Here is a 25,515-nt window from a genome sequence, read left to right on the forward strand (position 1 = left end):
GAGCTTGGGGCTCGAACTGAGGTCCTCACACCGGTCCTTTCGCTTTGCGCCATGTGCATTTAACCGAATACACTACCGCCCAGCCCCCTGGTTCTTTTTTTTTTTTTAACTCATTTCTTTTTACTTTTTTTTTTTTTTTTTCATATTTATCATTTTATTGGAGGGTTAATGGTTTACAGTACATTTATTAACACATGGGGGTACAGGTTCTCATGTTCTCATATGTGTCTGTAAACCATTCTCACCCCAACTTAGGTTCTTTCCACCATCATGCACCAGTATTCCAACAACCTCTTCGACCCTTTCTTCATTCACTTCCTTCCCCAGAGTCCTTTGCTTTGGTACAATACAACACACCCAGTTCCAGTTTCACTTTGTGATTTTCCTTTCTGTCAGACTCTGGCAGTGTAGGGAAGATTGTCCCAAAAATATCACACACACGCACACGCACACGCACACGCACACACACACACACACACACAATGTTTCTCGCCTAGGAAGTGCAAACCTACCCTCCTGTGAATTTGGCTGTGGGGGTGGGTTTCTTTGATTGTGAGAATGCATCCCCAGGCTCAGCTCCAGTCTTCTGACTTGTCCTCAACAGCCACTTGCTCATAGGTTTGTTATGTATATGGTGCCCAACACTGTGGGACTTGCTGGCTCTTTGTTTCTGCGTCCAGCCTCAGCCAGGGTCTCAGATATGGATTTGTGCTTACCTCTGGGATAACTACTTCCCAGTTCTCTGGGAAGTTTCTATAAACTGGATGGGCTGTGTGTTCCAAATCTTCCTGTGACCCCCTCAGTCTCCAGGTGCAAGCTAGGGACTTTATGCCACATAGTACCCCTTTATGCTCTCCCAAACTACCACTTCTGCAGAAAAGGTGTCAGTTTGTCTTGGTTATTGTTCTCATTTCCTTTGCTGCCCTTTCTAGATCCTACCTATGTGACACTTATTGTCCCCATCTGGGAGCTAACAAAGACAGACCAATCTGCCTATTCTTCTCTCCTGCATTATATCTTAATCCCTTTCAATAGTAGCTAGTATTCTGTAAGTGCTTATGTTGTGTATTATTTTGGATACTTTATAAGTTTCAACTGATTCTATTTTTATAATAAACCCCAAAGGCAGTACTGTGATGTCTCATTTCTTAAATGAGAAAATAACATAAGAATGAAATAACCCAGAGTCATACAACTGGGATACAGATGAGGTAATTTTCCTCTTAACTGCTAATATGTGAATTACATTTACATTTCATTAGACTTCTGTAGAATATGTGAACAAACAAGATTTAATTCTAGCATGCAGGATTAAGTGAGGAAGGCTTTTTAAAGTTACTTAACTTTATATTTTGCTTAATAGTTTTTCATTTTAATCTGTAATGTCTTGCTATGGGATTTGCAAAACTATATAATAGAAACCTTGATAGTAAAATGTACAAATAAAACAATTATTTCCAAGTAAATTTTGCTACTTAAATTTTGAGTGGAAAAAAATGTATTTGTCCAACTGTTTCTTGTGAGAGTTAGTTTTTAAAGGGCATACACACACACATATATACATATATATATTAACTAGTCTTTCATAGAAAAAGAATTACCATCTTTATATCACAGAACCCCAGCTGATAAAATATACTTATGTTTAATAAATTTCTAAGTATTGATATATTGCTCTTAAATCTTAAATAATATTGTACAAGATGAAGTGTATTTTTTCTGGACAGCTTATATTCTAAAGGCTATCTATATTCAGCCTTGAATTCATGCTGTGCATTCTTTAATAAAATATCTCAACTTTATCTACAGCTACTTATTTCCTCCTGCAACAAAAGAGATGTCATATATTTAATATAGTGTTTGTGGTTGTAAAGTAGCTGACTTGTTTCATTTATTATCAAGGGATTGATGACCATGTAACTCTGAGATGCTCATCTTTTTAGTTCATTGCATGAGTATCACTGGAGAAAGGATATCCTTGACATATTCTGCTTTTGATTTATGTAGAGGTTCCTTGAATGTCATGACATCATTGATTTGGTATACATCTTAACTTTAGTTTTTAATCTTATAGCTGCAAGCAGTTGTTTATTAAACAGATTGTGTAGTGGAACATTGAAACTGGTGAATATGGAATATGTGTGGATGTATGCACAATTCATGGTTGCTTTGCTTAGAAAAATCCTGTACCAGTGTTTAGTGTATTTAAACTTACTGATATACTTGTAAAATGTGATCAAGATTATCATGTAAAATATATATTTTTAAGGAATCTGTAATTTATGATACACAAGAGTTTCTCATTGTTCATTTGGTTATTGTTGCTAGAAAAGTCATCTACCAAAGAGTTGAATTTTCTTGTTAGTGATAGTGGGCTTCACACTGATCAGTCAGTTAGCATATTTGAAATAAAAACAATCTTTTTAAAAAAATGAAATAAAGGGGCCTGGGTGGTGGTAAACTCAGCTGAACACATCGTACTATGTGCCAGGACCTGAGTTCAAGCCCCTCATCTCCACCTGCACGGGGGAAGTTTCACCAGCAGTGAAGCAGTGCTGCAGCTCTCAAGCCCCCTCCCTTTCTCTCTTCTCAGTTTCTGTCTTACGGAAAAACAAACAAATAAATAAATGCGAAATGACCTCCAGAAGTGGTGTGTTTGGTTTTCAGGCACCGAACCCCGGCTATAGCCCTGGTACAATAAAAAAGAGCGAGCTTGAAAACACTTGATTAGTTCTTTTTTTTTTTTTTTCTTTTTTTTTTTTTACTTCCCCAGGGTGGCAGAGTCTTTTTCTCAAGCCTGCCTGCTCAGAGTCTTTCAGCCCTTCCAGATGTATTATCCCTTGCTTCTATCCCATCCTTAACCCCACCATTCCCACCCCTTCCTTACCTACCTAGTAAACTGCTAAAAACAAAAAAAGAAAGAAAGAAAAAAGAAAAAAAAAGGTTTCCACAGGACATGGCTCAGATTGGCAGCTTTGCTCATTACCACCAGCCAGGAGGGTCTTATAGAGGTCACTGACAGTACATGTATATCCCAAGAGAATGCATGAAGGAAATTAGGTGGTCTGAAACTCCCTTATCTTTTTTTTTTTAATTTTTTTTATTTATTTATGAATAAGATGGATAGGAGGAGAGAAATATCCAGACATCACTCTGGTTACATGTTCTGTTGGGGATGGAACTCAGACCCTCATACTTGAGAATCCAATTTTTTTTTTATTTTTTTTATTTAAAAAAGGATTAATTAACAAAACCTTAGGGTAGGAGGGGTACAACTCCACACAATTCCCACCACCCAATCTCCATATACCACCCCCTCCCCAGTATCCTTCCCACTCTCTATCCCTCTGGGAGCATGGACCCAGGGTCATTGTGGGTCGCAGAAGGTAGAAGGTCTGGCCTCTGTAATTGCTTCCCCGCTGAACATGGGAGTTGACTGGTCGGTCCACACTCCCAGTCTGCCTCTCTCTCTCCCCAGTAGGGTGGGTCTCTGGGGAAGCTGAGCTCCAGGACACATTGGTGGGGTCTTCAATCCAGGGAAGTCTGGCCGGTATCCTGATGACACCTGGAACCTGGTGACTGAAAAGAGAGTTAACATACAAAGCCAAACAAATTGTTGAGCAATCATGGACCCAAAGTGATTAGTTCTTAATATAACAGTCAGTCTCTACTTTTTTCTTTTTTTTACTTTTTTTTACTTTTTTCAGCTGGGTTTTTTGGTTTGTTTGTTGTTTGTTTTACCTTAACAGACTGTTAGTCAATGAAATGTTTTCAAAAACAAAATTTTACCATTACTTTCAATATACTTATATGGTATTGCTTATTATTCTAAACTCTTGCAAGTTATAAATAAACCTCTTCCCAAAAAGTCCTTTTACGTTAATTTTGGTTATCACCACCATCCCAGTTTTCTTGATAGGAAAATCTGCAACAGAAGCCTACTACCTTTTTTTAATAGGTTGTATAGCTCGTATTCAGTGAAGCTGGGATTTCAGTCTGATACAGTGCTATGTGGTCTTTCTAATCTCACCTTCTAGTTGACTTAAAGCACATTCATTTTATTTTTATTAGTGATTTAATAGTGGCTTACAAGATTGTAAGATAACAGGAATACAGTTCCATACAGTTCCCACCACCAGAGTTCTGTGCCCCATCTCCTTCATTGGAAACTTCTCTATCCTTTAACCCTCTTTATGGATGCAGAAGGTGGAAGGTCTGGCTTTTGTAATTGATTCTCTTCTGGACATGGACATTGACAGGTCTATCTATACCCCCAGCCTGATTAAAACACGTTTCTTTTTTTTTTTTAATTTATTTATTTATAAAATGGAAACTCCGACAAGACCATAAGATAAGAGGTGTACAATTCCCACCACCAGAGCTTCGTATCCCATCCCTTCCTCATAGCTTTCCTATTCTTTAACCCCATGAGAGTATGGACCCAAGGTCATTATGAGGTGCATAAGGTGGAAGGTCCGGCTTCTGTAATTGCTTCCCCACCTAACATGGGTGTAGACAGGTCAATCCATACTCCTAGCCTGTTTCTCTCTCTCCCTAGTGGGGCAGGGCTCTGAGGAAGTGGAGTTCTAGGACACATTGGTGGGGTCATCTGTCCAGGGAAGTCAGGTTGGAATTATGGTAGCGTCTGGAACCTGGTGGCTGAAAAAAAGAACATGTAAAGCCATACAAATTGGTGATTAATCATAAACCTAAAGGCTGGAATATTGCAGATGAAGATTTGGGGTCTCCATTTTGGAAATAGTTACTAGGTCTATTTTAGGTATATTCCAAAGGGCCCATGACTTCATTAGTTTTTGCCTGAGCCTGGCATCTGATATGCCGGTGGGCCCAGGTTATTGACTGGGGACATGATGTCATGGCTGGAAAAAGGGCTAGAAAGCTGGATCAGGGAAGAGAGTAGCTCCCAAATATGGGAAAAGGTGTATGTTGTTGACTGTAAACCGCATCGATTTGATGTGATCTGGCGCCCATATTCAGCTTTGGAGCCTATGTGACCTCTGCATCCCTGAAGGTCCAAACTTGCATTCTGTGGTCATCAGTAGGAACATTCCGAGTTGCACCAATTTCAAGACCCATCTTCTTCAGGTGATAGAGAGAATGTTATCCAGTCCCCCTTTGGAGGATGGGACATTCTCTCCCATTGCTGATCCACATTGAGGGTAAGGCCCTATGGAGACCCCCAGAGGGGGGATCCACTATGTTGTTCCTGAAGGAGATGACCAGTGATAATGGAGAGAGGGATCTATTTGAGGTTTAGTGTTTGTGTGGGAATCCCAGGTCTCTCTGACTAGGGCCCCAGCTGATGGGGTGGCCTGATAGTGACTAAAGAGTTATCAATAAAGTATGCCAGTCTCTTGCCCTTATTCAACTTTTGTAGTCCTTACTTTGAGAAGTTTAGCTTTGGAGTGACTGAGGGAAGTGTAATAGGAAGTAGGTGAGGAGGGTATCTAGGTCTAAGTAGAAACTATTTCATTAGGTACTTTATGGTGTCTTTTTAGGTCTTTCTACTTGCTTGCTTCATTTATTGACTCACTGCGAACTATTGTGCACTTCTGCTTTAAGGTATATATTTTGCCCTAATTTATGGATGCATGGGTACATGTGCCCTATCTCATGGGACCTGGTCTTTTTCTAGGTTTTGAGGCTTAAAACACATTTCTAATGTCAATTTCAAATCTTTGAAGGACAGATTGAGAGAATTATTTGGCCTTGGTCACATAGATAATAACAGATGACTTTTGAACCAGAACCTAATAGGCAGTTTCTCCATATCCCCCACAGATACGTGAGATGGATCATGTAATATTTTCCCTTTGAAATATTTTATTATTCGGTATCTGCCTGACAGTAGGAAAGCAATGTTAGACATACTAGCAAATCAATTTTAGAGAACTAAGCTTCCAATTTTAGGCTTCATTTTTTAGCTTCTCAGTATCTGTATTTTGTGTGGTTTTATGGTTATTTGCTCTCCATTTAAAATAAATCTTAATATCCTAATAATAAATGTGATTCATGGCTTTCATAGAGTTTAGAAAATAAAGAATAAGGGAGTCGGGTGGTGGCGCAGTGGGTTAAGCGCACGTGGCGCAAATCGCCAGGACCTGTGTAAGGATCCCAGTTCGAGCCCCCGGCTCCCCACCTGCAGGGGAGTCGCTTCACAAGCGGTGAAGCAGGTCTGCAGGTGTCTGTCTTTCTCTCCTCCTCTCTGTCTTCCCCTCCTCTCTCCATTTCTCTCTGTCCTATCCAACAACAACGACATTAATAACCACAACAATGTTAAACAAGGGCAACAAAAAGGAAAATAAATAAATAAATAAATGAAAACTTAATTAAAAAAAAGAAAATAAAGAATAAAAATATGTTTTCTAGCTTTAATATTTGCTTAGCTCTGTTGCTTTACTTTTCCTTTTCACTTTAATAATTACAGACTTAGAAGTTGTGCAAGTAGTACAAAGATTCCATTTATCCAGATACCATTTTCAAGTGCATGCACACTTCACCATTCATTCATTGAAAATACCCACTAACCATTTGAGTTTCTAAAGAGTGCTTTCAAAATACATATTTAAATAATTAAGGTGCAATTTGCCATTCATGATATTTTGGGAAGATATTACTTATAGTAGTTACATAGTACTCTCCAATGTAAATATAATGATTTCATTATTGTGCATTCTTTCTATTTTTTTATTGTATCTGGGGTTTCACCATTACAGGCTGTCTATTTTTTTTTTCTTTCTCCAAGGAGGTGGGGAGGTAGAGGGATAGTCATCACAGCATTGAAATTTCCTTCAGTGTGGTAGGTATTAGACTCAAACCTAGGTCCCATTCTTTATTCTTATATACATCACATATCTTTATTTTACTCTTATAATATTTTCTTGTAAATTATGAATATTTATATGCCTTTGTATTTCATTACTTCAGTTGACTGAATTTATTTCAATGAAAAATTGAGATTATTTCTGAGTTCTAGATAGTTGGGATCAATATTTTTAGTGTCTAAATACATACTGCTAAACATAAAAGCCCCCCCCCCATTTATACATAGCATCAAGTCATTCCTGAATAATTTTCAGTTTGATAAGTAAAACCATATAGACTTATTTTTTTAAAAAATTTAATTTATTAAATAGAGATAGAGAAATCCAGAGGGAAGGGGAGATAGATACACAGCCAGATGGCTGGGTGGGGCCTCGGGGAGAGACACCTGCAGCCCTGCTTCACCACTTCTGAAGCTTTCCCCTTACAAGTGGGGGGCTGGGGATTTGAACCTGGATCCTTGAGCATTGTAATGTGCACTCAGCCAGATATGCCACTGCCTGGCCCCAGATTTATGTTTTAATACTTACATTAGTTTCTCTGTGTGTGTGTGTGTCTCTGTGTGTGTATGTCTCTCTCTGTGTGTGTGTCTCTTTTTCCCCCAGAGCACTGAGCAGCTCTGGTTTATGGTGGTACAGGAGATTGAAGCTGGGACTTCAGAGCCTCAGGCATAAAGTCTCTTTGCATAACCATTATACTATCCACCCCATATCCCTATATTAATTTCATTCCTTGAATAATATTCAAGAATTCCTCCTTCCCCCCCACAGACCCCCTCCTTTTAATGCAGCCCTGGGGAATGAACCACCTGTATACAGCCTTGTGCTGCTGAGTGGCCTCCTGGGTACCTTTTAAAAATTTTGTGAATATATCCTTAGACATCAAGACCGGTGGAGTGACACCAGAGCACTGCCCCACCACCGGTAGGTAACTCAGATGGTGCCTAGAATCAAACCAGTAAGGTATGAGCTGTGTCTTAGCTGTGTGTGTGTGTGTGTGTGTCCAGGGTTATCTCTGGGGCTAGGTGCCTGCACTACAAATCCACTGCTCCTGGTGGCATCTTTTCCCCATTGTTGTTTTTGCTGTTATTCTTATTGCTGCTACTGTTGTTGTTGGCTAGGACAGAGAGAAATTGATAGTGGGGGAGAGAAAGACGTGTTCTGGGAGGTGGCACAGTGGATAAAGCAATGGTCTCTTAAACAGGAGGTCCCGAGTTTAGTCCCCAGCAGCACATGTACCAGAGTGATGTCTGGTTCTTTTTCTCTCTCTCCTGTGTTTCTGGTTAATAAATAAAATATTAAAATTAAAAAAGACAACTGCAGACCTGCTCCACCGCTTGTGAAGCCACCCCCCTGCAGGTTGGGAGCCAGGTGCTCGAACTGGGATCCTTAAGCTGGTCATTGTTGGGGTATCAGTTTGAGTCTGATAGAGTGCTATGTGGTCTCTCTAGTCTCACCTTATAGTTGATTTAAAAGAAATTTATTTTATTGTATTTTTATGAGTGATTTAATAATGGATAACAAGATTGTAAGATAACAGGAGTATGGTTCCATACACTTCCTACCACCAGAGTTCCTGACCCATCTCCTTCATTTGAAACTTCTCTATTCTTTATTCCTCTGGGAGTATGGACCAAAATTCTGTGTGCTTAACTTGGTGTGCTACTGTCCAGCCCCTTGATTTATTTTTTAATATATTTATTTTATTTGATAGGGCAGAAAGAAAAAGGGAAGGAAGGGAGATAAGAAGACAGAAAGAGTGACACTTGCAGCACTGCTTCCCAGCTTGTGAAATTTTTCTCCTGCCCGTGGGGTCCAGGAGCCCTTGAGCACGGCTACATGTAACGAGATGCACCACTGGCCTGCTCCAGGAGTTTTAATCTAAATATCTGTTTTCTTGCTCATGCAAACAAAAATCTTAGGGTTTTTTTTTTTTTTTTATCTGTTAGTTTTTTTACTGTTTTATATTTTAAAACTTTTATGGGTTGCATTTTTTATTTCCCCCCCATAATTTTTCTTTCTGTAATTTTATTATATATGTGGGATCATTTAGATTTTATTAGAATTCAATTTAAAATGTTTTAAATGTACTTATTCACTTGTTTTCTATCTTGAAATGATCACATAATTCTCTTTATTTATAATTCTATTTATTTATTTATTTTCCCCTTTTGTTGCACTTATTTTATTGTTGTAGTTATTATTGTTGTTGTTAACAATGTCATTGTTGGATAGGACAGAGAGAAATGGAGAGAGGAGGGGAAGACAGAAAGGGGAAGAGAAAGACGCCTGCAGACCTGCTTCGCCACCTGTGCAGTGACTTCCCTGCAGGTGGGGAGCCTGGGGCTTGAACTGGGATCCTTACTCCAGTCCTTGCGCTTTGTGCCACGTGCACTTAACGTGCTGTGCTACTGCCGGACTCCCACATTCTCTATTTTTAATAGAATTAGTCTGAAATTTTGATTTTTAAAACATCTGCAGTTTTGGTTTTGTAACTCACCAGACAGTACTGATTTATTTCCATATGCTTTCTTTCTCCAAAGATAAGCAAATTAATTAGCAGACAATTTACCTGGGGGATAGTTGACCCAGTAGAGTGCACACTTTGCCCTCTCTGAGGACCATTTCTGATTATCACATGGAAGCTCCATACAAAGAATGAGCGTCAGAAGCAAGGAGAAGTTTTAGGATGTCTTTTTTTCCTCTCTGAATCCCTCTCCTTCCTCTCTCATGGTATAATGTACACCATGCTGTGTGTGAGGCTCACATGGGGGTACCATAGAAACTCTTAGTGAATCAGTTCTGTGGTTCCTTTCTGTCTGGAGTTAAAAAGAAAGGAAAAAAGTTGCACCAGGGGTGGTAAAATTGTGCTTGTGTGGAATCCTGGCACTACAAAAAGAAAAATATAAAATAATCCCGGAGGGGTCTCTCGGGGGTGAATAGCTCACTCAGTAGAGCTCACACTTTATCATGCATGAGGATGCAGGGGTAAGATCCCAGCCACCATCTGAGAACACCTGCATGGGGGAAGCTTCAGTCTGTGGAACAGTGCTGTGGGTCTTACCTCTCTCTGCCTCTACCTCCCTTTCTTCCCCTGTTATGTACCCACTATTTAAAAACTAAAACAATAACAACAAATCACCATCTAAAAATATAATAGATTCTATCAGGAGTAGTGCAATCATGCAAGCATTGAATGCCAGTGGTAATTTTATGTTGGCAAGAAAAACACTCAGACAGGGTCCTGGCATCCTAGTATAATTTGAAGAAGGCATCAGTTGGATGAAGTATTAAAATTTAAGTATATATAGAATATCATTCTAACAGATAATTTAAGGAAGGATGCAGACTGGGTAGTACCACCTGTATGCATTTTTTATTAATGGTTTTTTAAGTATACCTATGAGTCCCAAGAGTAGAAATCACAATTTTTAGAGTAAATATAGTTTTGGTACAGGACAAAACTAAAGTTCTCCATCCATTATTTTTTCATCTTATTTATCATTTAGCCTCAACAGTGGTTTTGATTGGTTCATTTAATAAAATTGACATTGTTTTTTTATGTTCCTTATTTCATATAAATCAACCTTTATCAAAATAATTAGTACCATTTAAATGGACTTATGGATGATGCATTCAATTATAGCACATTGCTGAGTTAGCTCTACACTGTGGTCCTATATTGTAGATTTTGGGGATCACATAATATCCATACATTCTTTGGGCCTGGGTTATAGTTATAATTGGATACTGAAATCTTTAATACTTTTTGAATGACTTCCTGCACTCGTTGTAAATTTTATTTGTCAGCTTCTCTGCATGATTTCTCTTCAGTAATTAAATTTAGCATTTCCAGCTGCTGAAAAAATTGTTGGCCTTTTCTGTCCATTTATGTCTCTTCATGTGTAAAATGTGAGTAATTCACATAGTTTTAATTCCTTGAAAGAGCTGTTTTATAGGTTTGGTTTGACAGTTATATATTGTGAATATTTTCTTATTGATCCCTAAGTATGAATTTAAAATATCAACCTATATAGATATCTGATGTGTATCACATATGGGATTGTCCTATGTCACTTTTATTTGAAGATATATAGGGATCTTTTTTTCTTAGAATGTCAAACTAGGTTGTTTTTCTGATATATAATTTCATACATTTGAATTTTTTCTCTTAAATATAGGTATAAACAGAGAATTGTGAACTGGACTGACTACTACATGATTTAGTAAAAAATTGTTTTATTGTAACAGCATAATACCTTTAAATAGAAGAAATAAATTTTACAACTGAACTCTGTCTTACTCTGGATAGAGATAGAGAGGAATTGAGAAGGAAGGGAGAGAGATAGGCAGATGCCCTGCAGCCCTGCTTCACCACTTCTGAAGCTTTCCCCCTGCAGGTGGGACCAGGGGCTTGAACCTGGGTCCTTGCACATTGTAATGTGTGTGCTTAACCAGGTGCACCACCACCAGGCCCCCTGAGCTACTTCTTGATGCTTTTATTACTTATTTTTCCCATTTGGTACTTTGGGTGTGGGGAGAGTAGAGAGAGATCAAAGTACCTGAGCTTCCTCTATTGCCTAACACCTCCCATGTAGTGCTGGGAGGCACATGCCTCACCTGTGAGCTCTCTCCAGCTGAAGACTGTGAACTTATCCTACCACTGTATTTGGGTTAGAACAGTATTTGATGGTCATTTAGAATTATAACTTATTTTTTTGTCTCAATTTGAGATTCAACTTAATTTTATTTCATTACTGTTATTACAAGCAATTAGTGTATTCACTTGTCTTAAGGAATTAGGCATCCATCGCCATTGTTCTAGGATTAATTACAGGATCTAGCACCTACTGTGTACTCACACATTAACAGTGGGGGGAATACAAACAACACTGTTCATTATAACTGTGATTTATTACTTCATGTTTGTTGTGCATAGGGCACGATTTTGAGCATTCTTTCATTCAATAACTCGTTTAAGCCTTGCATTAGCATATGAGCCATATGGGCTTTATTCATTATCCCCATTTTACCCATGAAAAAGACAAGCTTTGTTAACTACCAGTGATCTCAGTTCTGTGCACCTAGATCTGCTCTTTTAACCACAAGTATAGTGCTTCTACTCGAAGTACACAAATTGAGTAAAAAATTATTTTCACATTCATCTTTTTAAGATTTATTTCATTAGAGAGAGGCCAGAACATCACTGTGGTATGTGCCATGCTGGGCATTGCACCATGCTTGCAAATCCTTCACTCTAGCCCCTGAGCTACTTTCTGGGCCATCATTTTCATTTTGTTTTTGATGGAAAATGGACTGGAGAAGGTGTCATTGTAGAATGATAAAAGATGCCAACACACACCTTTCTAAACCTTAGAAATGAGACTGGGTAAACTTTGCATTATTCTTAGAGAAACCAATTAAAGATACCCACTGAACCAAGAGACCCTCTATTCATATTATCAGATCCTTTCCTCTATTTGACTTTGGCACAGTTTTACTGTGTATATCATTTCTTTGGTTTAAACTAAGAGGTTAGCAGTGTCAATTACATAGAAATATGTTTACAATATTTTTTTTTACATGTGCTGGACATAAGTGAAATACCTTTTCAGTTAATTAACCTTTCATTAAATACGATGAATCTTCCTAAACTTGGCATTTTGCTTTGACATACCCGAGAGTACTTTTTCAAAAACTTCATAGTTTTATTTCTTTTCTGCCGGACTTAATATGGGTTTCAGACTAGCATGATTCTACTTCCCATGGACAATTCTTCTTCCAGATAGAGGCTAAGAAAGTAGAGGATAGAGGGACCGAGCAGGGACACCACAGTACTGATGAGCTTCTCTGGAAGCTTTCCCCTTACTTTGGTTTCCCAAGTGGTAGTCAGGGGCTTGCACCTAGGTGTTGAGGCACGGTAAAGTATATATTCTACCAGAGGGACCGTCATCTGGTACCATAAGTGCTATTTTCAGTGCAGCCCTTGAAGTTACATTGTCATAGGAAGTTTTGTCTTGGATTTGTCTTTCTTTTTTTAGTGTGTTTACTATGTTATAAATCAAACCTGTGACTTAACCCATAATGGACCTCTGTCTATTTAAATATAGTACCACTTGTTCTCTAGTTAGTAACATACTCAGGTAAGGTAATTTTCTCATTGAGATAAAGTTTTTATACAACTTATACATATTGAACTTAGTTGTGAGATAACTACTTGGAATTAGTAGTGTTCCTGAAGTTATTTCTTGGAGGTATTTGGCTGTCAATCAGAGAAGGAAATGTAATGTAGTCTCAGTATAAGTTAACCAGCTGAGCTGACCATCAGATTAAGTAGAGGTTTAAAATTGTAACTCCAGTAAAGCAGGGCCTCTTTCTCTCCTAATTAATGAGTGTACACCTTCTTTCACAGTATTGGTACATAAAGATAGATTGCTAACATGCTCGTTCTTCACTGTCTCATTTAGTCAAAGTAGCTCACATGCTAGTAATATATAAAGATTAGATGTCTCAGAAAGATCAGATTAGGAAATGGAGTGAGTCTCTGGTAACTACCTGTAACTAAGCTGGACTAGGTGGTAAGCTTCTTCACCAGACTGGATGTGGTCTGAATATATTTTCATAATTTCAAAGCAGCATGTATTTTTTATACTTTCTAAAATTTATTCTTATGGGGAATTAATAGTTTACAATAAATACAGTTGTTGATACATGTGTACAATTCCTCAGTTTTCTGCAGCATGTATTTTTTTAAAGGTTCATTTATTCATGTTAGAGAGGAAGAAGTGGGACTTCATGCTTGTAAGTTTAGTGCTTTAGCCTCTGCCACCTCCCAGTCTGCAAAACAGGTTATTTTTTTCCTTTTTCTTTTTAATACCAGTATTTATTTTTTATATAATTTTTAAAATATTTATTTATTTTCCCTTTTGTTGCCTTTGTTGTCTTTTATTGTCGTTGCAGTTATTGTTGTTATTGATGTTGTCATTGTTAGGACAGTGAGAAATGGAGAGAGGAGGGGAAGACAGAGACGGGGAAAGAGACACCTGCTCATCATGTGAATATTAAAAAATGTTAAAATATGTAATTGTTTTATATATTATAAACTATTTGTGGTTGATGCAGTTAATATTGTGATTATTCCCATATAATTTAAAGGGCATGAATAGTGGAGTCAGAATCTTCACGTAAGAAATGTAATTTAAGTTAAAGCTTTTCAGGACGAGGCTGGTACGTCAGCAATAGAACACACGCTAAGTTGATATTGCCAACACCACGTAGGCCAGAGCTGAGCTGTGCTTTGGGTTTCTTTGTCTCAGAAATATAATTTAGAAGTGTGAAAGCTTTATTAACTGTTCTGATTCAAATCATGAGAAATCTCTTTTGCCTATTCCAACTTGAATTAAGGAACTTAAAATTAGAGGATTTGTGCTACTGTTGCTTTTAAAAAAGATAAAAGGAATTTTTAAAAAATATTTATTTTTTAATGAGAGAACCAGAGTATTGCCCTGGTACATTTTATGTGGTTCAGTACGTCATGCTTATTCCTCTTCTGTGGATATATCCCAAGGAACCCACCATACCCATCCAAAAATATTTGCGTATACTTGTGTTCATAGCAGCACAATTTGTAATAGCCTAAACCTGGAAGCAGCCCAGGTGTCCAACAACAGATGAGTAAGCTGTGTTCTTTATATACAGTAAAATACTACTCAGCTATTAAAAATGAATTCACCTTCTTCATCCCATCCTAGATGGAGCTTGAAGAAATCATGTTAAGTGAGATAAGTGAGAAACAAAAGGATGAACATGGGATGATCTCACTGATAGAAGTTGAAAAACACGATCAGAAGGGAAAACACTAAGCAGAACTTAAACTGGAGTTAGTGTTCTGCACCTAAGTAAAAAATGCTGGCATTGGGCGGGGGAGGGTTCAGGTCCTGGATCATGATGACAGAGGAGGACCTAGTAGGGGTTGAATTGTTATGTGGAAAATGGGGAGATGTTATGCATGTACAAACTATTGTATTTTACTGTCAACTGTAAACTATTAATTCCCCAATAAAGAAAAAATTTTTAAAAAGTACCAACTTCCAACTATTCACTTTGTAACCACCTAATTTTTTATTAAGTGTTCTAAATTTAAAAACAAAAAACAAACAAAAAACATAGTGCTTGAGAGTTGAATGCTGCATCTACTGTGCCACTTCCCAGGTTGTGATACTATTAGCTTTTATTTTTATTGGTTTTTATTTTCATTTGTTATGAAATTTTTGTTTAGACTATGGACTAGAAGTGCATTTTGTAGTAGCTTCTACTATTAAGTTGTTTTATTGATGCTTCCTTAGGCAAATACATTTTTTTTAGGTTTTATTTTAAGAATACATTTTACTGAAAACTATTGAAGGACAAAATGGTTGAAATAGTACTTGTGAGATAATTAATGGTGGCTTTTTTTTTTTCTTCTTCACTTTAGCTCAAACTATTAGTGAATGCTGAATGACCTAATTGAAATTTCTGATATTTCACCAGTTCTGTTCTGCATTGAAACTGCTTTCTTTGTGCTTAAGAATGATTAATTAAGTCGTTTTATTTAAGTCATGGAAGTCATTTCAGCTGACTTTATAACATAACTGCAGACCATATATTTGTCTCATGATTTCTTTTATCAAAGCATGAGGAAGTGAATTATTGAAAAGATAAAAATAAATTTGTTTGCTTTCTGTCAGAGTTCATATCCACAGCCAACCTTGATAGAAGACTAGAATGATTTAGACAAGTTTGCTTTGGAGATTCATAACATATGCTTGCTGGACAGAATTGAGTTATCTCTGCTCTGGAGAGTAAGTTATTGTAGCAGGAGCTGACAGAGATGAAGATAACTGAGGGAAATTCAATTACCTTTTAGTGTTTTCTTTCTAATAGGATTCTTAATGTGAAAAAGATCTTTAGATGATGCGCCCTCAGATCTGCTTTGATACCTGTTTCAGAATACCGTGAACTTTCAGTGCAGGCCTCCATTCAGTATGAAATGGGCACCTTACTTTGGCGAGTATTTTTAACTGAAGGCTTGGATATTTACTTGATTCGATGATGACCTTTATACTGTTGACCACTCTCCCTTTAACTATGTATTATTTGAGTAGGATTGTTTTTTAATATATTACAAATTTTGTTTTATTTTTTTAATTTATTGGGTGACTACTAGTTTATAATTGACAGTAAATAGTCATTGGTATGTATGTAAAATTTCTCAGTTTTCTGAAAATCACTCTAACCTCGCACCGCTGCCACTATACACCAGGACCTGAAGCCCACCCACCCCCAACTCCTCAGAGTCCTTTACTTTGGTGCAATACACCAAACCCAATCCAAGTTCTGCTTTCTTGCTCCTTCTGTTATATTAGTTCTCAACTTCTGTGACTTATCTTATTCTCTCCTCTCCTCTCCTCTCCTCTCCTCTCCTCTCCTCTCCTCTCCTCTCCCCTCCCCTCCCCTCCCCTCCCCTCCCCTCCCCTCCCCTCCCCTCCCCTCCCCTATTCTCCCCTCCCCTCCCTTCCAGGGTTATCATTGGGGCTCAGTGACTACACTACAAATCTACTGCTCCTGGAGATCATCTTTTTCCTTTTTTTTTTTTAATTGGATAAGACAGAAATTGAGAGAGGAGGAGATTGAGATGGTATGAGAAAGGTAGATACCTATAGACATGCTTCACTGGCTGTGAGGCGACCCTCCTGCAGGTGGAGAACTGGGGGCTCAAACTGGAATCCTTTCATGGGACCTTGTGCACTTAACCCAGTGAACCACCTCCCAGCCCCACTTCTGTGACTTTTATAGAAATGTGTTATACTTTCTCTTTTAAAAAAAATCTTTATTTATAGATAGAGACCGCCAGAAATGGAGAGGGAAGTGGGTGAGGAGGAGAAAGACAGAGAGACACCTACAGCCCTGTTTCATCACTTGTGGAGCTTTCCCCCCCTGCAGGTGGGGACCGGGGGCTCGAACCTGGGTCCTTGTGCACTGTAGCATGTGCGCTCAACCAGGTGTGCCACCACCTGGCCCTGAAATATGTTATACTTTCTCATTTGATTTTTTTATTCTAATTTCTATATTCAACTGCTTGTCTAAATGTTGCTAGAACTCTTAAATTTCTATTTTTTACTTTCTCTTTTATTTGTCAGTTGTTTTTTTTCTAAAATAATCATTACTTCTTTACCCATTTTTGTCAATATAGTACAGTCTACTTTCTCTACTTTAAAAATTTTTTTTTATTTAAGAAAGGATAAATTCGCAAAGCCATAGGGTAGGAGGGGTACAACTCCACACAGTTCCCACCACCCAGTATCTATATCCCATCCCCTCCCCTGATAGCTTTCCCACTCTATCCCTCTGGGAGCATGGACCCAGGGTCTTTGTGGGTTGCAGAAGGTGGAAGGTCTGGCTTCTGTAATTGCTTCCCCGCTGAACATGGACGTTGACTAGTCGGTCCATACTCCCAGTCTGCCTCTCTTTCCCTAGTAGGGTGGGTCTCTGGGGAAGCAGAGCTCCAGGACACATTGGTGGGGTCTTTAGTCCAGGGAAGCCTGGCCGGCATCCTGATGGCATCTGGAACCTGGTGACTGAAAAGAGAGTTAACATACAAAGCCAAACAAATTGTTGAGCAATCATGGACCCAAAGCTTGGAATAGTGGAGAGGAAGTGTTAGGGGGGTACTCACTGCAAACTCTAATGTACTTTTTCAGGTATATATTTTGCAGTAGTTTATGGATACGTGTGAACATATGCTGTCTCTCATAGAAACTGGTGTATATCTAGGTTTTGGGACTTTGTTAGAAAGTGAACCACCTGGGATGGAATTAGAGTATACTATGAAAGGAAAGGTCTCACCCGAGTAATGAAGCTGAAGGGTTGTCATTCCACACGTGAAGTCTCTGGACACAGTCTGAGGTGAAGCATGTTGAGGTGGCAATCGTTGTGTTGATTAGGTTGTGATCGGCGGATGCAACATTATTTGATATGGGTTGGGAGAGGCATACGGGAAAGTGGGCCCTATCCAAGGGTTCCAGGACTGGGGGAAGTAGAGGCTCTATAGTGTAGATGTGAGGCTCCTGCTGTCTTAGGGTTCCAAAAGACAATCGATAGTTAATGTTATCATCACATTATTTGGTAATTGGGTTAACTTTGAAAAGTCCTTTTGTTAGGGTTTTCTGTACAGTATCCAGTATCTTGTATATAGCTGTGCTTTTCTCTACTTTTCATCTCCTATCCAAAAACAAGCAAATTAAAAATGTGATCTTGCATTTCATCAATAGTGAACCAGTATGGTTCACTATTGATGAACCATACTGGTTCACTATTGATGTTCACTATTTCATCAATAGTGAACATCATTTCACTATTTAGTTCACTATTTAGTTCAATAGTGAATATCATTTCACTATTTAGTTCACTATTTCATCAATAGTGAACCAGTATGGTTCCGTAGCCCCCATGTCCACTTGGTCGATTCCAAATTATATTCCTCCATGAGGATCATTTCTGGAACCATCCGTTCCACCCCGGTTCCATGGTTGCCAGTTCTTAGCATCATCGCCCCGCCAGATATTCGTTGGGATGCGGCATCATCTAAGTTCATTTCCCACGTCTGCGCTCGACCGGACCTGCCAATATACGCGGATATCTTCGCCCACCCTGTCCAACGCTTGACGTCTCGTCACCCAATCTGGTCCCCTACGCCTACACTGAACTTCTCTGTTCCAGACTCTTGGAAACAGAGTTGGCAGTCAGCTGAGGTAAAGAACAAACACCTCATCACAGACCCCTGCAAGCGTCAACCCGGCTTTGACCTAGCACGTTATGATTGGGCCCTCCTCAATCGCTATCGAACAGGCCATGGCCGGTGCGCCGCTATGTTCCACCGCTGGGGAGCCAGAGATGACCCGAACTGCCCCTGCGGCTCCAGACAGACTATGACCCACATAGTCAACGACTGCCACCTCTCCAGATTCAAAGGAGGTCTCGAAACTTGACATCAGGCTCAACCTGACGCTGTTGACTGGCTACGGAAAAAGGGCAAACGCTAGAAGAAGAATCAATAGTGTAGTAGTTAAACTCTCCATTGGTTCCTTTTCATCCTACCTCCTTGATTTCTATATTGTTTGACACTAATAATTAGTCCTTCCACTTCAACATACATCCTTCTTCCCTTCCTCCCTCCCTTTCTTTCATTCTTTCTCTTTCATCTTCTTACTTAATGCTTTTTTTTTTTTTCCCCCTCCAGGGTTATTGTTGGGCTCGGTGCCTGCACCATGAATCCACCGCTCCTGGAGGCCATTTCCCCCCCCTTTTTTGTTGCCCTTGTTGTTGTAGCCTCCCTGTGGTTATCATTATTGCCATTGTTGATGTTGTTCGTTGTTGGATAGGACAGAGTGAAATGGAAAGAGGAGGGGAAGACGGGGGGGGGAGAGAAAGACAGACACCTGCAGACCTGCTTCACTGCCTGTGAAGTGACTCCCCTGCAGGTGGGGAGCGGGGGGCTTGAACCGGGATCCCTACGCCGGTCCCTGCACTTTGCACTATGTGCGCTTAACCCACTGTGCCACCATCCGACCCCCTTTAATGCTTTTTTGATAGACCTTTGCTTTATCTGGTTTTGCTTCTTCTAGTTTAATCTCTCACTATTTTATAATTCTTTAACTTAAATTTTAGGCATTTTATAAGAATACTTTTTCATACTAGTTTGCCTATCATATGTAACGTTAGCATATTTAAAATGTGTTAAAATTTGTGTGATACATACTTATTTTTTAGTTTTCTGTTTATATTTAATGTCTTTTGCATATAGTCTAAACATGACTTGAAAATAAATTGTCCATTTCTAACATCTTCAGCCTCACAGAAAGTTATTAGTTTCTATACACATAGCTGCAAATAGAAGTTTATAGTCTTATGTCCTTTTTTACACAGGTCAATACACACATTCTCCATGAGTATAGTTTTCCTCATTAAGAACCAGTGTTGCACTTTGTTGTTGTAAACAGTCTTTTTTTGAGTACTTTTATGCTTCTATCATTAATGTATTTCCTCATAAAGTATATTTTCATACTTTGGGACTTCTGTCATTAAAGTCACACTTGAGAACTTATATCAATTTTTTTTCATGCACTCCATGATATATTACTTTATGTGACTTCATCCTGGTTTTTTCCTAAGCTAATAAAATTGCAGTTATTACAGTGTTCTCTGCAGTGAGCCATTTTCACATTATAAGATCAATTATAGTGTCACTGCTGAAATGCATTAAAATGACTTTTGCTAATTATTTTGCGAAAATGTTTTGTTATAATTATAAAATAAATCAAGTGCATATAATAATTTTGATGAATTGATCGATGCCATTGTAGCACCAGGATAGTCCAACCTAAAGCTTATCAACTCATTACCAGCTAATGCTTTTACTATAAGCAGTGATAAATAATGTAAGCCCTGTGCTTCTTGGACCTTGTGATTTTCTTTTGGTTGTATAAATACAAACCTAGGAAATACTTGGACCTATCTTTTATTTAGCCACCCCCAGTCCATTTTTATTGGTTGATTTTGATTATTTTGGAAACACAACCAAAAAAGAAAGAACGAAAGGAAACTATATTCAGTTACATTCTAAGGAGTCAACTTGAAAATTTGTAACACAAACTCTCACTGTATTCATTCACTTGGTTAGTATGCTGCTTTGCCATGTGCACTAGCCAGCCTCCACCTTTTTGAAAGACGTTTCAGTACTCTGGTCTCTTTTTCTGAAAACAGTTGTTTGGATTTGTGAAACTTCAGATCACAAACTTAGACTTTCTTTATATTATACATTTTAAAGCTGGAGAGCACATATAAAGTATATTAATGATTGCAAAAGAAAAAGTAATACAGAGCAGAGTGAAGTACAAAAAGAACACCTTTCATGATAATGCTTTGGTGCATAACTTCAGGCTTTTGTTATTTATGTAAACTTTCCATGTATTTGTATGTACATATGTGAAACATATTTAAACAAAAATGGGTTTGTAGTATGTAAAATGTTCTACTTTTCATCTTTTTAAAATTATTATTATTGCCACCAGGTTTATTGCTGGGCTAGGTGCCTGCAGGATGAAATCACTGCTCTCAGTGGCCATTTTTTTTTTCCTTTCTTTAGCTTAGTGAAGGACAGAGAACAATTGAGAAGGGGTGGGGAGATAGGGAAAAAGAAACCTGTAGCACTATTTCACTGCTTGTGTAACTTCCACCCTACATACAGGTGAAGTCCAGGGGCTTGAACCTGGTCCTTGAGCATGGTAATCTTTGCTCAACTGAGCATACCAGTGCCTGGCCCACTCAGTACTTACATTTTTGTTTGGCTATCATAATCTGACCCTGAGAACTTCATAGTAATATAACCATAATTCTTTGCATGTAATTTTTGAGGGTTACAGAGTCTTGCTTGTTCAGAGTTTTTTATGTAATGGGTTGTATGGTTCACAAATACATCTGAGTGATCATGTAAGAGAAACAGACTAGCCTTTGATTACTGACCCTCAGCTTTGTTACAGGTACTTTGTTTTATATTCTGCATTTATCTCAGAAATTTTTTATCTATTCAAAATATTTTTAAATTTTTTTGTATCTGCTAATGGAAACAGACACTACCAATTAACTACTTTCTAACGGTTTTTTAAAAATTTATTTTATTTATTTATTCCCTTGTTGTTTTATTGTTGTAGTTATTATTGTTGTTGTCATTGTTGGATAGGACAGAGAGAAATGGAGAGAGGAGGGAAAGACAGAGAGGAGGAGAGAAAGATAGACACCTGCAGACCTGCTTCACCGCCTGTGAAGCGACTCCCTTGCAGGTGGGGAGCCGGGGTTCGAACCGAGATCCTTATGCTGGTCCTTGTGCTTTGCGCCTCCTGCGCTTAACCCGCTGCGCTACAGCCCGACTCCCACGGTTTTTTGTTTTTTTTTAATTTTACCTTTAGTAACTAGCATAAAATCCAAGCTCAGGAAACTTTCAATTAAGAATTAATAAATCAGTGAATGGATTGACTAATGTAAGCTAAAACTAGGGTTAATGAATGTATTCTTATTCAGCATACAAAAATTCAGAGAATACATTGTTTTCATGTGAAATCCTAGATTCCTTAAGACTAAGAAGTTGTGGGAGTTGGGCAGTCGCGCAGCAGGTTAAGTGCAAGTGGCGCAAAATGCAAGGACCTGTGTAAGGACCCTGGTTCGAGCCCCCGGCTCCCCACCTGCAGGGTAGTCGATTCACAGGCGGTAAAGCATGTCTACAGGTGTCTGTCTTTCTCTCCCCATCTCTGTCTTCCCCTCCTCTCTCCATTTTTCTCTGTGCTATCCAACAATAATAATAACAACAATAAAAGAGAAAAAGATTAAGAAGTTGTTTTTATGCTAAGTTGCTTTCTTTTTTATACCATTGTGGAAGCATAAAGAAAAATTGTAATCATTATTTTTCTCTTGTATTATATATTATATTGCTTCTTTTTCTTTTTTTCTGTCAGCTTTATAAAGTATGGTTGACACATATATATTCAAAGTGAACAGCTTGATGCTTTGATATATCTGTATCTTCTACAATGATTACCATAAGCAAGCAAATTACCATATCTAATGTAATTGCCTTTTTGTATTTGTGTTGTGTAGTGAGTACAGTTGAGATCTAGTCTCTTAGTAAATATACTGTACACAGCATGTCAACTATAACTGGTATGTTTTATTAACTGAACACGTAGTATACATTAGATACCCAGAACCTGTCCTATAACTTCAGTTCTATAACTTTTAATCAGTGTCTTCCTCTCTCTCTGCCCTAAAAGGTAGTTACCACCATTTCACTCCTTTTTACTATGAGCTAAAATTGGTTGGGATGCCATATATAAATGAAGTATCACAGTATTTGTCTCCCTGGTTAACTTTTTAATTCTTTTATTATTATTATTATTTGTGATTAATAGGTGGGTTACAAGATTGTAAAATTACAGTGTAAAATCCCATACCACACATTACAGTGTGTAAGGACCTGCAAGGGGAATGCTTCGTGAGTGGTGAAGTAGGGCTGTAGATGTCTCTTTCCCTCTCTCTGTCTCCCTGTCCTCTCTCAATTTCTTTGTCTCTATCCAACAATCAACATAAAAATATTTTAAAAGTTCCACACCATTCCTCCACCTCCCAAAGATTACCACTATAGTTCTCACAGTCTTAAAAACAGTTTGCTTCTGGTTTTGTTTTTGCACATTCATGTGTATCAGTTCTCCAGATTCTATATGAGTGAAACCATTCAGTAGTTGTTTTTCATCTTTTTATTTATTTCTCTAAGGACAATCACCTTGACTTCCATCCATGTTGTTCCAACACTTATAATTTTTTTTATTGTAGAAAGGTATTTTGCATTACCTCAAAATTTTGTGTGTATATGTGGGAGCAGGGTTTGGTTTTTATAATAACTCTTCTTACTGTTGACTTGCTGTTATAAATATTATGTAAGCAGTTGTATTATTGAAGTCTAAAGTAAGAAGCTAGAGTGGGTATTAATTTCCAGATTATCTTATAGTACCTTGAAGAATACAGTTGGTACAGATAAAAATGCAGCACACTGTGTCCAGTCCATGAAAACAATAAGAAATGGAAGATGTTTTGATAAGTGTTCTGCCTGTTTTCACCTTGAATGCTGTTACGGGGTGGGAATGATGCCATATCTGTTTCATTGGCTTAGGCTTTTTCATGCTGAGAGAAATCAATACTTTGAGGCATTGGATGACAGAGGAATCACTTCAGAATTAAAGGTGGCTGTCACATATTGTCATTGGTTGACTTTTGTTTGCAGTAGAGGTTTTTAAGCTCTCATTTTTCTTAGTCTTTTCCAAGAGTCTTTTTAAAGATTTCTGTGGATAACTCTCACAGTCTCTTTTATGACTAGACTTTAAATCAGATGTAAGAGGTCCAGTGCAAAGGCATCCAAAGGTGAACTGTTGAGAGGTTTCTCTGTTGTCCTATAGGTAATTTCTCTTTTAAATGATCTTCAGTGAGACAATTAAATGTTATAGTTTTATTTTGAGACAAGTTGAGAAGCATAGAAGTAAAATTGTCTTCCAGAAACAGGTTTAGGTAACTGAGAATGTAATCCTATGTGCATAGCCATGAAAGAGAGGGTGATGGAATGGCTGTTGCCCAGCACAGATACTGTGGTTTGATTCTGTTTACAAAAGAACCTCCTCTTTTTTTTTTTTTTTTTTTTTCCTCCAGGGTTATTGCAGGGGCTCACTCAGTGCCTGCACCATGAATCCACCACTCCTGGAGGCCTTTTTTTTTTTTTTTTTTTTCCTTTTTGTTGCCCTTGTAAGAACCACCTCTTTTAACAGTGACTACTTTGATAGAAAACAGCTAACCAAACAGGGTGGTAATAGAAAAATGTCTTTTTATATCATATGTTACTATTCTTTTAAAATAGAGGGGGGAGTGGGTGTGTGTATTTGTAGTTTGGGTGGAGGGTATTATGCTACTAGGAGGTCTGTTTCGTTTTTATTTGTGTGTGTGTGTGTGTGTGTGTGTGTGTGTGTGTGTGTGTGAGAGAGAGAGAGAGAGAGAGAGAGAGAGAGGAAACTAAAGGAGACATTTCACAGTATCACTTTAATCCTAGTGGAGCTTCCCCTGGCGGTGTGCTCCTATGTTGCTATGGGCCTCAAAAGCTGGGACTCAGATATGGTAAGCTGTCTAGATGAGCTTCTGAATGAGCTGTCTCCTGTCCCATAAGCATGTCTCGTGAATCCAGGGTACATCCTTTTAAAATTATCATTAGTGGGGTCAGGCAGTGGCACACCTGTGCTTCTAGTTCTGCTTCTGGGATCCCTTCTGTTACATTGCTTGACGTGGTCTATTTACATGATCATTCTGTTAAGTGCACACATTACAGTGCACAAGGACCCAAGTTCAAGCCCCTGGTCCCCACCTGCAGGGAGGGGGAAGATTTACAAGTGGTCAAGCAAGGCTGCAGGTGTCTATCTCTCCCTCTCTTCTCAATTTCTTTCTGTCTTTATCTAATAAAATTTTTTAAAAATAATTATTAGTGTTTCCTAAGAAGGGCTTATATGATACTTTAAAGAATTTAAACTAGGAACTGAAGATTATTAATTATAGCATGGTGATATGCAAGCTTCATAAAAATGTGCTTTGTAACCTGTTTATCACAAAGCACTCTACTGAAACAAATTTAGAAACAAAGTAGATTAAATGATTTATCTACCCCCTTCTCTTGATATACTTTGAGTCGTAGTGAGAAGCCCTTTTCATATATCTATTGGATCAAAACTTACCTTCGTTTTTTTGTTGTTGTTGTGGCTATTATTATTGTTATTGATGTCATTGTTGTTGAATAGGACCAGAGAAATCGAGAGGGGAGGGAGAGAAAGAAAGACACCTGCAGACTTGCTTCATCACCTCTGAAGCGACCCCCCTGCAGGTGGGGAGCTGGGGGCTCAAACTGGGATCCTTGTGCCAGTCCTTGCGCTTCACGCCATGTGCGCTTAACCTGCTGTGCTACTGCCTGACCCCCACTGTGTATTCATTTTTATCATATATTATCTTTTTTAAGTTCCTTTTCCTTTTGTCTCTTAACTCCAGTTCTTGTTAGTAT

The 25,515-nt window shown here is 38.3% G+C and overlaps 1 protein-coding gene across 3 annotated transcripts in view; it reads left to right on the forward strand.

Moving 5' to 3' along the window:
* LRBA (LPS responsive beige-like anchor protein) overlaps positions 1-25,515 on the forward strand; it is a 554,160-nt gene that overhangs the window by 212,929 nt on the left and 315,716 nt on the right. The window lies entirely within an intron of this gene.

Source organism: Erinaceus europaeus, chromosome 19 (assembly GCF_950295315.1).
Source record: "Erinaceus europaeus chromosome 19, mEriEur2.1, whole genome shotgun sequence".
In the NCBI taxonomy this organism is placed as follows: domain Eukaryota; kingdom Metazoa; phylum Chordata; class Mammalia; order Eulipotyphla; family Erinaceidae; genus Erinaceus; species Erinaceus europaeus.